The sequence below is a fragment of the Aythya ferina genome (assembly GCF_964211825.1).
Source record: "Aythya ferina genome assembly, chromosome: 1".
NCBI lineage: Eukaryota > Metazoa > Chordata > Aves > Anseriformes > Anatidae > Aythya > Aythya ferina.
The window spans coordinates 17,865,023-17,877,517 of NC_140296.1; the positions used below are offsets into that span (position 1 = coordinate 17,865,023).

Here is a 12,495-nt window from a genome sequence, read left to right on the forward strand (position 1 = left end):
GTGTTCTGAGTATGATTGTTCCTATATTGTTGCTTTTGCACTTTTCTTTTTTAATGTGTCGTTGCTGTCTGCTGTACAGACTTTTGGGTACTTAATGCTAAATACTCTCTTCCACCTCAGACCTGCATTGCTGCAGGCCCTGGCTCTGGATGCCAGGCTCACTACTCCTGCCAAGAGCTGCTGCCCTTGCTCACCATCACACAGGTACGGCTCGGTCCCAGCCATTTTACAGCCTGGCTCTGGATGCCAGGTCCCTCAGCTGAGTCTGCTTGGGCCACACCAGGCCATGGTGTTTCTGCCTGCCCTTTTGGTTCATTCAGAGTCATCCCTTGAGCAAAACCATGAACAGCAACAGTGGCTTTTACCACCTCTCAAATACTCTGGGAAGTGCCTTGCATATCTGGAATATCTCCATCTGTTTTCTGCTGCATACATGCCAGGGCTGTTTGCAAGCAGCACAATGAATTTAGGGGGATGTCAACAGTGAGCTTCAGCTCCCTTCCAGCTCCCTTCCAGCTCATTCGTCCTGCTGGATGTCCCATGGTGTTGCAGTGCCCATGCCCAGATAACATTAGATTCCCACTGCAGCTAAATTCCAGTCTTCCCCATTTCTTTGATGGTTCAAAATTCTGCCAGTGAGCTGCACTATACTCTCCATCACACCTGCAGTGTTGAAAAGCTCACCAGCTTGTAGGCAACTGCTGAGGAGCAGCTGTGGATGTGCACACTTAGGAAGTTGATGTCTCTTAGTTATATTTGCAGGCCTGCATACTGTCCAGGCTTCCATGCTTTATCATAGCTTTGTTCTCTGCTGCCAGGAGCAGTACACTACAGATCTTCCAGCTTATGTAGCATGTACACCTGTAAATCTTCACCTGCATGGCTGCATTTCAGTCAGTATCTCAAGAATTGCTCAGTAGCTCGTGGCAGGTACTGGGAGATGATGCATGAAGATGATGCTGGCCAGGCGTGAATCAAACCTGGGGGTGAAAAGGCAGAGACAGGGAAAAATTTGGCAGTGTGGATTTTGCTGCAGATAGATAGCACAGGCCTGATGCCCAGCACCTTAATATATGTGCCATTAATTTTAGATAATAAAACTCTTGGGACATCATTTTGGACATTTGGTCTGATCAGATACCCTCCCAAGAGACAGGACCACTGAGGAATGGATCAGGCCTTCTGCGAGTTCAAGCAGTTCAGGAAGGCTGTGGTGGCCTCCACAGAGCTCACCAGCACGGTTCCTCACTGAGGTGCAGCCACCTCCTTGGGCTGTCAGGGCTGGAGCTGGCAGTGCTCCTCCACATGTCCTTGCTGTCTACACAGTGCCACTTCTGACCATCCCTGGCTGCTCTCCTTGCAACCTAGCTTGCATTGCTGTCCTCATCCAGCAGGCACTTGCAAACCAAGGATGACTTCCAGCCCTGTGGTCTCAATGTGGTCACCGTATCCTCTGTCTCTCCTGACAATGCAAATGTTTCTGGGGATTTACACTTAAATGGACAGGAAACCAAATGAAACCATCATCTTTGCCTGAAAATCATTGTGAAATTATTATAAAGCAATACAAGAACTAAAGTTGACTTAGGGACCTGTTGAGCTCTTAAAAGTTCGCATGAAGTTACCTTCTTGTGCAAAATACCCTGTCTTCAGCTGACAAGGGAAACAAGATGGTCATTAAGCTGTGAGCGTTCAGACCATGGTTGGTTGCCTTTACCAGGGCTCTGCAAATGAGAGCTCTGATTGAAAAATAGTAGCAATTTTACCATGTGCAGCACTGAGCACTCTGAAATCTGCTGCTGCTGTTGTAAAGTGGCCAAAGAGCTGCTGAATGCCTGCAGGCTCCCTAACCAGCCTGGAAGTTAACCTGGCCCCACCTCTGAGCAGCGGGGTGGAAAGGTCTCAGTCTTGTGAATCCATCATCCTGTTACGTGTCTCAGCAATGAGACTTAACTACCACTCTTTCACACTTGTTTTTGAGAAATATTGGAATACCACAGACCTAGTGGAAGAGATTGAAAATAGAGTGATTTAAACCAGAGTTTCCCATGTCTGTGGAGAAGGGCTCCATATACAGTCTTAAGATGATGTGTCAGGCTGTAGTTTTGCTCGGTGACCTGAAGCCTGGGCTTCTTTTCCAGCGGAGACTCTTTGGTGAGATAACTGACCCAAGGGTGATTGCTAGCAGCAGGGAACAGTATCCTCATATTTCCAGTGAAGAGAAGAGATGGCAGGATTTATGGCAAGCTTGTTCTTAGTGTGTCTGGTGTAACATGAAGCTCTGCATTCAGACTGGTAAAGGTCTGCAGAGGGATTATGGTGAGGAGCAGGAGAATGAAGAGATTATATCTGAATGAAGAGGTCTTATCTGAAGATACTAAAGCAGATTTTCATGTTTAGCTTAGCTAGATGGAGGCTGGAGGAAATACAATTGCTGATCATAACAGTGCTAATTGGAAGGATGAGGAACTGGAGGTGTATGAGCTGGCAAGGAGCACATTCAGGCTAGAAATAAGAAGGTGGCTCCCCATCATTACATCTGTCAAGTCCTGGAACAGCCTTCCAAACAAAATATAGTGATTTATTCCAAAATGGAGCTTGACATGACTATGAAATGGCTTTATACAACACGGTGCCAGTGGCAGGCCTCGGTCAGAAGGAAATCTATTATTTGTGTAAAGCCATTTGTTAAAATTGCTTTTAAATGCCACCAAGGAAAGGTAGTCACCACAAAGAAAACACGGCACTCGGAGAGAATGCTCATCAGCAAAGTGGCAAGGGGTCATTAGCCTTTTGTAACAGTGCCCAGCGGCTCACAGGGAGCTCTGTCGAGCTGGCCACTTTATTGTAATACGTATACATATCACAGGCAAAATTAAAATTCCACAGGGAGAGGAAAACAAGTTAGCCAGCAAGCAACAGCAGAACAGTTCATTAAAATGTAGCCTTGTGTATTCAAGGACTGGTGCTTGGGGACTGGTGTGTGTTGGGATCTCTCCTGGGGAGTGCAATAGAGAAATCTGCTTTTTTCAAGGTTTGCTCTTTATTTCTTCCATTGTCTAGAGGAACTTAGATATGGGAATATTAATATTTTATGTCCATTCACAGACAGGTCTTTTTTCACTCAAGTCCCTGCTAGCAGATGTTCCTTATCTCTTGCCTTTCTGAGGCCTGCACTTACCCTCCAGCTGTCCCTGCTCCCTTTCGATTAGGGATCCAGTAGCAATTACCTAAATAAAGAGAATTTTCTGTCACATCTTCTTGCATCTTTTTAAAGAATTTGATAGTCACTTGGACCACAAGGATTCTTCACAGGGTAAATTTGGCTGGACTTGTGGTTAATGGTCAACTCTAATGAAGGTGACCTTTCCTCTTCCCCCAACCCTTATAATATTTTATCCTCTATTAGTTCTTATTCTCTCAAACTACAAAGGAGGCCTGTGTGTCAGATTTAGATTCTTTCTGAGACTATTTTCAGAATTCCTTCTCTGGTTATTAAGCTGACAAGGCACCCTTGGCGTTGATTTAGCTGTGGTACCTTATTTATGCTGGTGGTATTTTGGGTGAAAAGGGGCTATATGCTACTTTTAAATTAAAGTTGGAATAGCAAAATCTTTTTGTTTTTTCTCCTCTACTTTTTAATTTTTGTTTGTGAGCAGTTTGTACTTGAAGGCGCCCAAAACCTTCAGACAGTCTGCTTTTTTGTTCTCATAAACACATTTGAAAAAAGTATTTATAGGTAAAAGAAAAAGCCCCCAGACTCAAAGCTCATAAAGCCATGCACAATTGCCTTTCAGTTCTCTTTTCAGAGCTTCTTCCGTAACACTTCTCCCCAGCAAATCCATATTTTTCAATTAAGACAAGAATTTTATCTTATACCTAAGGCATGATGGAAGGCAGTGAAAGGTTGCAAACTGACTGTGGTGGGTACCAGACTGAGGCAACTCTCACAGGTCTCAGGCAGATTAGGTAGCTAGAAAGTATTTTTCTGAGAATTGCATTTTATTCTAGGAAGCATTGTGTTACATGCTTTTTTGGATTAAAAGGGCTCTAGAAAGTGGTGTGAAGAGTGGGAACATAGATGGAAGCAGTGTGGTCATACAAGCTGAATATGGACATGCGCTGCCCTCTTTTATATCCCTACTAGGATGAATTTGGCACACTTTGTTAGTACAGAGCCAGTGGAATAGTCTGTGCATTGCAGGAGGTTAAGTGCGTATAATTCCAGCAAATCAAACCAGGGCCTTTAGCACTAACATAATGCAGTAACTGGGCCCATTCAGTAAAAGTGACAATTCCTCATGGTAGTTGCCACACTCCTTATCCCTTCTCTCAGGCTTTTTCTTTACATACCCTGCTCTACTTGCCAAAATTAGATGCAATACGTTTTTGTTCCTGTAATGCTATGTTCTACAATTAGAAGGGTAATCATATTTAATTTTTCAGAGGACACTGGTCTGTGTTAAACTTACTTCTGTGACAAGGCATGCTTTTTCATTTTCCAAATGTTTATAGCCACAGTCAACCATATTAACAGGATCCTTTACGAAGCACACGGGACCTCTGTGTTCTCTGGCAGCCACCGTGTCCTCTTGCCCCTTTTCCCATTTCTGGGGTAAGCTGGGTGCAGGAGGATCCAGAGCAAACTTGAGCAAAGAGCACTTGTTGAGGTGTAAGAGTCAGTAGGGTGGAATCAAAGGGCATTTTGTTTGTGAAGCACCTTCTAGCTGCTTGATCTCACTATGCAAACCTGAGTCCTGTACACTTCCATAGTTTCATTTAACTACTGCCTCTCAGATGGCCCACAAGAGCAGCAATTGCTGCTCTGTATGTCCTTCCCCTCCTGGGGGATGGCTCACATGACAATGCTCAGATGATGCTCAGCTGTTCCTAATGTTTCCTGTGAGTTTCTTCAGACTCTTTGTTTGTACCAAGCCCCTTCAGTGTACACAGTGGCCCATCTCAGAGGTTAACATACTAATGGCCATATTGCCTCAAGACCAAGATCATCTGGCCCAGGACACTGTCTCCAGCAACAGCCAGCAGTGCATGCTTGGATGAAGAGTGACCATCACCCTAGAGTAATCCCCATGTTCCCAGAGCTCAATGGTTTAGGGGTTTTCTGGATAAGAGGCCCAATCCATACTGCTGTCTTAATCATCATGAATGAGCTGATCCTCCTGGAACTTTCCTAGACCTTCCTCAAACCTGCTTAGCCCTTTGGCCTCCACAGTGTCCTGTGGCAGTGAATCCCACAGTGTCATCATGAACACTGCAGGAAAAGGGTGCGGTGTTAATGGTGAAAGAATGAGCAGGTGATACTCAGCCTGGATGAGGTGAAATTAAAATCACTTGTGGGCAAAAATCAGAAAGAAATTATGTAGGTGAGGGACCAACAGAGTTTCATTTCTGAAGCCCATATTCACTGACATGGAGGCAAGATGAGTCCTTGGCTGCTGCTCCTTGATGTAGAATGGTATGGGCCTCACTTTTCTATGTGTTCTTAGCTAGAAAATTGTGACTTTTTTTTTTGTTGTTTGGTTGTTTTTTTGTTTTGTTTTGTTTTAGAGGCAAGCATTGCAGCAGTGATCCAAGTGATCCAGGCTGTTCCTTATGGGAGTCAACCCCTGCAGTGTGCTCTGCCTGGGGAAGGATGTAGCTGCTTCCCTTGGGGGACTAGATGACGTTTATGCTCTTGAGCCTCCCTAGCTTTCAGTTTGCTTCTGGATGTGCTTTAAGGTGTTGATTTTAAACATGAAATGTTTTGCATCCTAGTTGTGAACCTGCCTCCTGTTATCTGATGTGTTTTGAGCTACAAAATCTGCCTTTAAGGGATTTCCAGTAAGGGATTTCCAGTAAGGATCTCTTGACCAGCATCTTTTTTTTTTTTTTTTTTTTTTTTTTTTTTTTTTTTTTTTTTTTTTTTTTCCCTTACCCTGAACGATTTCCACTATGTTATCTTTTGCATCTCATCTATTTACCTGTGGCTTTTCTGGGCAGACCCTGGGGCTATCTCTGGGTTAGGAAATGAAACATGCCTTGGACCACTACCCCGGTTTGAGGAAAGAGTGGTCCATGTCTGTGGCATCAAGATCCCATTGCTCCAGTTTGAAGTTGCTAGTTGCTGCCTGCATTTCTTGGCCTTGCTGTCTCCTGTCCTTCCCTGGAAATAGCTGGGAGGCTCCTAGATGACCTGGAACAAAACTGTGAAAGGAGCCATGGTCGCAACTGAACAGTCTGAGTGGTCTAGTTCCTGTGATCGGGAACATTTCCAATACAAATATAATAGGGATGTCTGATGACCAATGATTACTAATGCAAGCTTTGCAGAAGAACTAACTAATTATTTGGTGTTCTTGGTAAGGTTTTGTTGAAAATGCTGGTATTTTTATTTATTGACATGGAGGCATTTGGGAGAACTTTCACACAAACAGACAATTCTGGATACAAATAGGAAGGTTGCCCAGAGCAAGAACAGTGTCTCTTGGGCATGTGCTTTGGGTGATGATGGAGGAGGTAAGAGGGTTGTTTCAGGATATGTTTATACGTCAGTGATATGCTACCAGTAGCTTGGCCCCATGCACGGGGTTCATCAAGGAACACTGGAGCAACGACGAGTGATGACCAGCTCAGAAGGGCCTGGGAGGCCGTGAAGCAGGAAGGAGCCAGCTGACTGTGTGCAGAATGATCCAGGTGGCTGGAGGAGTTATTTCTGAAAAGGCAGTGAGGTGGAACCAGACTGTGGCTCTGTGGCATATGGCTAGAGCTATTTCTGAGAGCTTAAGTCAGTTAAACTAATACCTAGGCTCTCTGATCAGGAACGGATTTAACTCTCCACCAACAAAAGTTCAGGAACAACGTAACATATAAATATAAAGCATTATCTATATAAAAAATCAGTGGCCAGGACAGATGCAATTTCAGTTTATTTCAGGCATCCATCAAGAGATTTTGTTGTTACTCTTTCACAAAGCTTATCCAGGATTTTGTGCCCCAGTCAGAGAATACTTCCAGCTCCATTCGGATTTAGAAGTGCAAGGCTGAGGGAGCACTGGCAGTTGACGGGGTAGGGGAAGGTGATACAGAAGTGATCATTTGGATGGGCAGGTGTTTGGCAAAAGAGAGCTTTTAAGATCAAGCTCTGCCAGGAAATACACAAGCAGCCAGCACAACTCAGTGTCTCGTGCTCCCGAGAATGATCTCTGCCTCCAGCACCAGCTTCCCAGTGGCTTCAAAGACAGCAAGTTGTTACACGGTAATCATTCAAAAGTTTCTTTAAAAGAAAACTCTCTTAGTAATGTCTGAAGGGCAAAACCTGATTTGACTTGTGGGTTTCATTAGTAGGTAATACATTTTTGTTCTACTGTAGCATAAAGTAAAATCCAGGAAATTTAGGTTAAAACCTGACTTTTACTAACTCTGATGTTAAAAAATACTGATTACCAAATGCCTTTATCTTCCCAGTCTCGTGGCAGACTGTTGCATGTTCTGTGTTTTAGGAAAGCCAGGATGTCTCTCAAGATTTCATTAATTCGAGGTTTGCCTCTCATAAAATTTATGAGACTGTCTTGGGATCTTGAACGCTGTCATACTGAGCTTTCCTGCATGCTGCTGCACTGTGCATTTCAAACATGCAGCCAGGTTACATTTCTAAAAACCACTATAGGTTCACAAATGGGGAGGGAAAAAAGTCACACTGAGCATCATATTAGTTCTGCTGGATACAGGTTGGAAGAAAACCATTATTAGGAAGAGTTAAAAAGGGTCATTCATCTTCTGTGTGCTGCAGCAGCTCAATATTGTAGCAGGATAAAAAAATACTTGAAAATCTCTGGACACAGCTTTAGGAGATCCAGAGCATATTGGCAATTGAGATAATAACAATGATATTCTGTGATTGATGGCAGATTAGGGAAAATCTTGATTGAGAATTGATGAGCCCCCATTAGTTTCTGTTCTATGTTATGCTGCATCTGGGCCAGCCTCTGGGATTAAATTTGGCAGCCGGTTTGTTAGCCAGGAGACTCAGATGCAGCCTTAGATTTTTAGCTCTCTGGAAGTGACATCTGTTTGTGTGTGATCTGTTTATGTTGTTGGTGCTGTTGTTTTTGTAGTAGGAGCTATAGACTTGTATTTACAAGTGTCCTGAGAATGGGAAATAATTTCTTTTTCCTCTCCTTGGTCAGAGAAGGGTGGCTCACCTGGTAAGAAATTCAAAAGAAGGTCATTTAAGGCCTAAATAAATAGAAATTCCTTATATTGAAGTGTGGTTTTAGGCCTACTGTTCCTCCTTTGTATACATATTTGTTGTAGGCTGTATGGCTTATACACTGCTTGATGTTACGTATTTATGTACCACTTGTTGGATGGATGTTTGTAACACATTTTTTGTTCTGCAGAAGATGCCAAAATGTTTTTCAAAGATACGGAGACAGCAGTGATCCATAGCCAACTCTGGAAGAAGCATCTGGGGCTGGGCAAAAAGACACAGCACAATTTACAAAACTTCACAGGTAAAACTTTATTAGGCAGAACTGAAATACTTCTGTTGGAGTTTGATCAGTGAAACTACCAAAACGTGGCAGAGCATCTTTGAGCATCTTTAAGACTGGTAAGAACTTCATTAAAAACTCAGCTTTATCTCTCATGTTTGCAAAGAGGCACTGCGCATATCACAATGTGAAAGCTGCTGTACTTTTTAAAGAAACTGTTTTAATTGCAGGTCTCAACCTGAACACACCTGGACCTACTTTGCTTATCACCTGCAGCAAGAGCGCAGCCTGAGAGAGCATAGCAGGAGGACTTGCATTGATTTCACAGCTTCTCTGCATTAGAGTTAAGAACTTTGTAGGACACTTTGGGCAGTTGTTAAAACATGGGTTTTGATAGACATTCCTTCTCTAAGCAGCACAAGTAGGAGCCAAGGAGCAAGGGGGCTGTAATAGATCCTTATTAGGATCTACGTGGCTCCTACTTAGTGCTAGGTTCTTGCCTGCTTGCTTTTATATATACTATATATATATTATTATCATTATTATTTTCACAGAATATTTTATAAAGCAATGAGAAATTAGGTAAACATCACATGGCACTTCAGATCTGCACGTGGAGATCTGCATTCCAACTACGGAGGCTGTGGAGGAATGGTTAAGTGAAGTAGGTCATGTGAATGTTGAGCAACTAGGAGGTCGCGAGCTAACAAAGTATCGAACGCAGCTCATATGAGTCTGAGAAAGTACGTAAAATCTGGGAGGTTTCAGGGAGGTTTCAGGGAGGTTTCAGGTACAAGGACATGGTATCTGTTGGTGGTCTGGGAAAGTACTAACTGTGTTATTTCGGTGGGAAACTAGCTGATAAAATAGAGAAATGCACTAACCAATCATGAGCTTAGCTTTTGCAATATGTATGAGCTAATTATATTGAATTAGATAAAAGACGATTGAGCTATCCAATAAATCGAAGTTCACTGATCACTCATATTGAGCGTCTGTGTCTTCCTTCCGTCGACAACAAATGTCCTCGCAACGGGAGGCAGCAGGTCAGAAACTGCTGTTTATGGCAGGGCTTGATTAGAGGGAAAGACTCTTTTCAAACATCATCCAACAAAATGGAGCTCTGCAGCAGTCATCCCTTGAAGTGAGAACTCAGCCCTAATCCCTTCAGACTGATCTGACAGCAATTTACAAAATGCAGCCTTGTTAGTGTGATGCTTGAAAAGTTTTCTTGCTTTTTGTCTGTTCTGTGAGATTCAGATTTTCATTTTTTCTGTAACTGGCATTTGATTCTGGAGCCGCAGTTCACATCAGAAACAGCCTTTCAAACTCTGCATCTTTAGTCTGGTATTGATGACTTGTAGCTATTGGACATCACTTAAAAAAGAGACAGGAGTAAGTCCTTCACAGCCAGACAAGAGACACCAGGCAGTGTAAGCTAGCCATGGGCCGTACTCTGCATAGGTCTGTGAGTGCTGCCTTTCTTAGGCAGGAGTCGAAGCCTGGCATTGGGATTTCACCACACAGCTGCAGTTCAAGCCACTGACAGTTGTGTCACCGAGCTTTCAAACCCTGCTCACTGCTCTGAAAAACATCCAGAAACATCTGACTCTGCAGTGAATAACAACAGAAATGTTTGGCACTTCGGAAGCAGTTAACATCTGTTCATATATTAGTTAATTAACAGAGTAATATTAATCTTTGGAGAAGCCTTATCTTTCATCCGATGTAAACAATGAAAGGAGATAGCACTGCTGACACAAGGATTGCCCAGGCTGCACACTGATCTTGTCATTTTAAATTAAAAATATGTCCAGAAAGAGCTGCATTGTGAAGCCTCCTACTGACTTCACCCTATCTTGGCTAAGGGCCCAAGTGTAACTTGTCCACATCAGTCACGCCCCATTTGTTTTATGAAAGATTCATTTTTTCTTGATCCTTCCTAAACGACACAGTGAAGATAGAATTAGCAGCTGTTCCACAGATCGCACAAATACGTATATATGCTGGCTTTGCATGTGTATATTTGACAAGTTTTCCCCCACAACTGTTTAGAATCAGTTAGAAATGAAGGGACTCGTCAGCTATTAGTCCCTTTAAAGTAAATGTCACGAACTCCTTTAGCAGTCGTACCTGCACACCTCCTCCAACACTGAGCATTCTTCTGTAACAACACTTCCACCAGGAAGGAACGCTGTATTGTCATCGTCGTAATGACACAGAACCAAGATACACAAGATAAATTTCAGCTCCAGCTTCAAACGCATTTGTTCAGATGCTGGCATGTCTGCAAGCCATCTGAGCTCCTGTTACGGCTGATGGAGGTGGAGTCCATAATGGGGTTGTCTTAACTCCTAAGGTAGATAACCACTTGCTCCTCACTGAATCCCAGAATGGGTATTTGGCTTACTTCTCCATTTCTCATTTTTCAGCGCACCTTTCCTCCTCTTTATCCAACCAGAAATGCAAAAAGTATAACTAAATTACCACTGCATGTTAGTTTTGGAATCCAAAGGTTATGTCACTTGGAGGGAGACAGAGAATAAAACACGCATAAGGCACAGAGGACTAACATACACAACTGATGTCACATTGCTCAGTGAGGTACATGCCCAAAGAGCTGACTGCAAGTGTCACTGAATTGACAAAACATACCCATTGGGCTCACCACCTGAAGTGGCAACCAAGCTATGGGAAGCACATAGTCCCAGAACTTATACAGAGAAAGGAAAGAAAGTCAGCCGTGAGCACCTAGTACCCAGTGAAGGCCAATGTTAGAGAGGCTTTCTTTTCTGAAAGAGCAGTCTCTTTATTACTTTAGATCTGGAGAGTTACTTTATGATCAAGAAGTCTCGTGTTTTCATCTAAAAGATGAAGAATAGAAATAAGCAATAGATCTCTAAATCTTCCCGCAAAAATAACCAGTGGTATTACAGAGATTAAGATAGTTTTAAACAAAATAAGTCACCAGAATTTTGTAATCAGGCTGCACCTTGTAACAGATCAGAAAATACACAGATGTGTATTTTCCTCCATGGTTTTTGGTTTTGGATCTAGGTACAAACAAAATTTAATGTGCACTCAAATCATTTCAGTTTCAGCTGGACTTGAGAGATGCTGAAAAGCCACTTGGAAAAACTCTTCTCTGTTTTGTATCCTCTTGTTGAGCCAGCTCAGAAAAGCACCTGCCTGCTTACCCAGATCAAAAAATGAAGGTGTTACTACCTAAATCCAGCTAAGAAGCTGGCATTTCTGTGTTAGATTACAGTTGCAAGAGAATCACTCACTGTAAACATGCTTTTGTGCAGTGTGTTGAATGCTTTGCAAGCAGATTTTTTAAAATTTATATTTATATTTATATTTATGTTTTTATTATTTTTTTTTTCTCTACTGGGGCAGTATCCTCAAGGGAGTGGATGAGCTCAGCAGAACAATGCTCAGCTATTTTTATGCTTACTCTGTAACATTTCCCTGTAGCAGCAATTTGTAGGTATGGTGAACCGAGGCCTCCTCACTGGTATTTTGGCTGTGTATTTACTGATGCATATGTTTAGCTAATTTAGTTTTCTGCAATACTGAACCCAGTAACTGCAGTGATTCAGAGGGTGAATCATCTACAGCCCAGATTCTTGTCCCGGAGTATGGTGGTTTATGGTGTCTTGGTCTCTGAACAGTGCTGGCAGTAGTGCAGATGCTAAGAGCTTCTACTGGTACAGAGCTATCTCTATCTCTTCTGCACAGCACGGCTGCTGAAGTTAATCCTCAGGTAAGTTACATGTGTAGTAGGCCACCACAAGGTCCCTTTGATTTATTTTATTGGGAAGCTGAGCGAATCTCTGACCCATAACTGCAGTATCTGTCTAGCAAGAAGACTTGTTCTGCAAAGAACTTTTTCTACACGTGCTGGTCCATGCCTGACACACCCATTCCAGCTCTCTTCTTTTTTTCTGTGGAGGCAGGCAATTCTCCTTCAGCATTGCAGGCCTGTGTTTATCAACTCATG

At 42.9% G+C, this 12,495-nt stretch overlaps 1 long non-coding RNA gene across 1 annotated transcript; it reads left to right on the forward strand.

Moving 5' to 3' along the window:
• Nucleotides 1-5,359: 5,359 nt before the first annotated feature.
• On the forward strand, nucleotides 5,360-11,160 carry LOC311429347. The gene is made up of 4 exons (XR_014688234.1): nucleotides 5,360-5,476; nucleotides 8,400-8,611; nucleotides 8,723-9,132; nucleotides 9,532-11,160. It is a non-coding gene; the product is annotated as an uncharacterized lncRNA (long non-coding RNA).
• The last annotated feature ends 1,335 nt before the right edge of the window (nucleotides 11,161-12,495 follow it).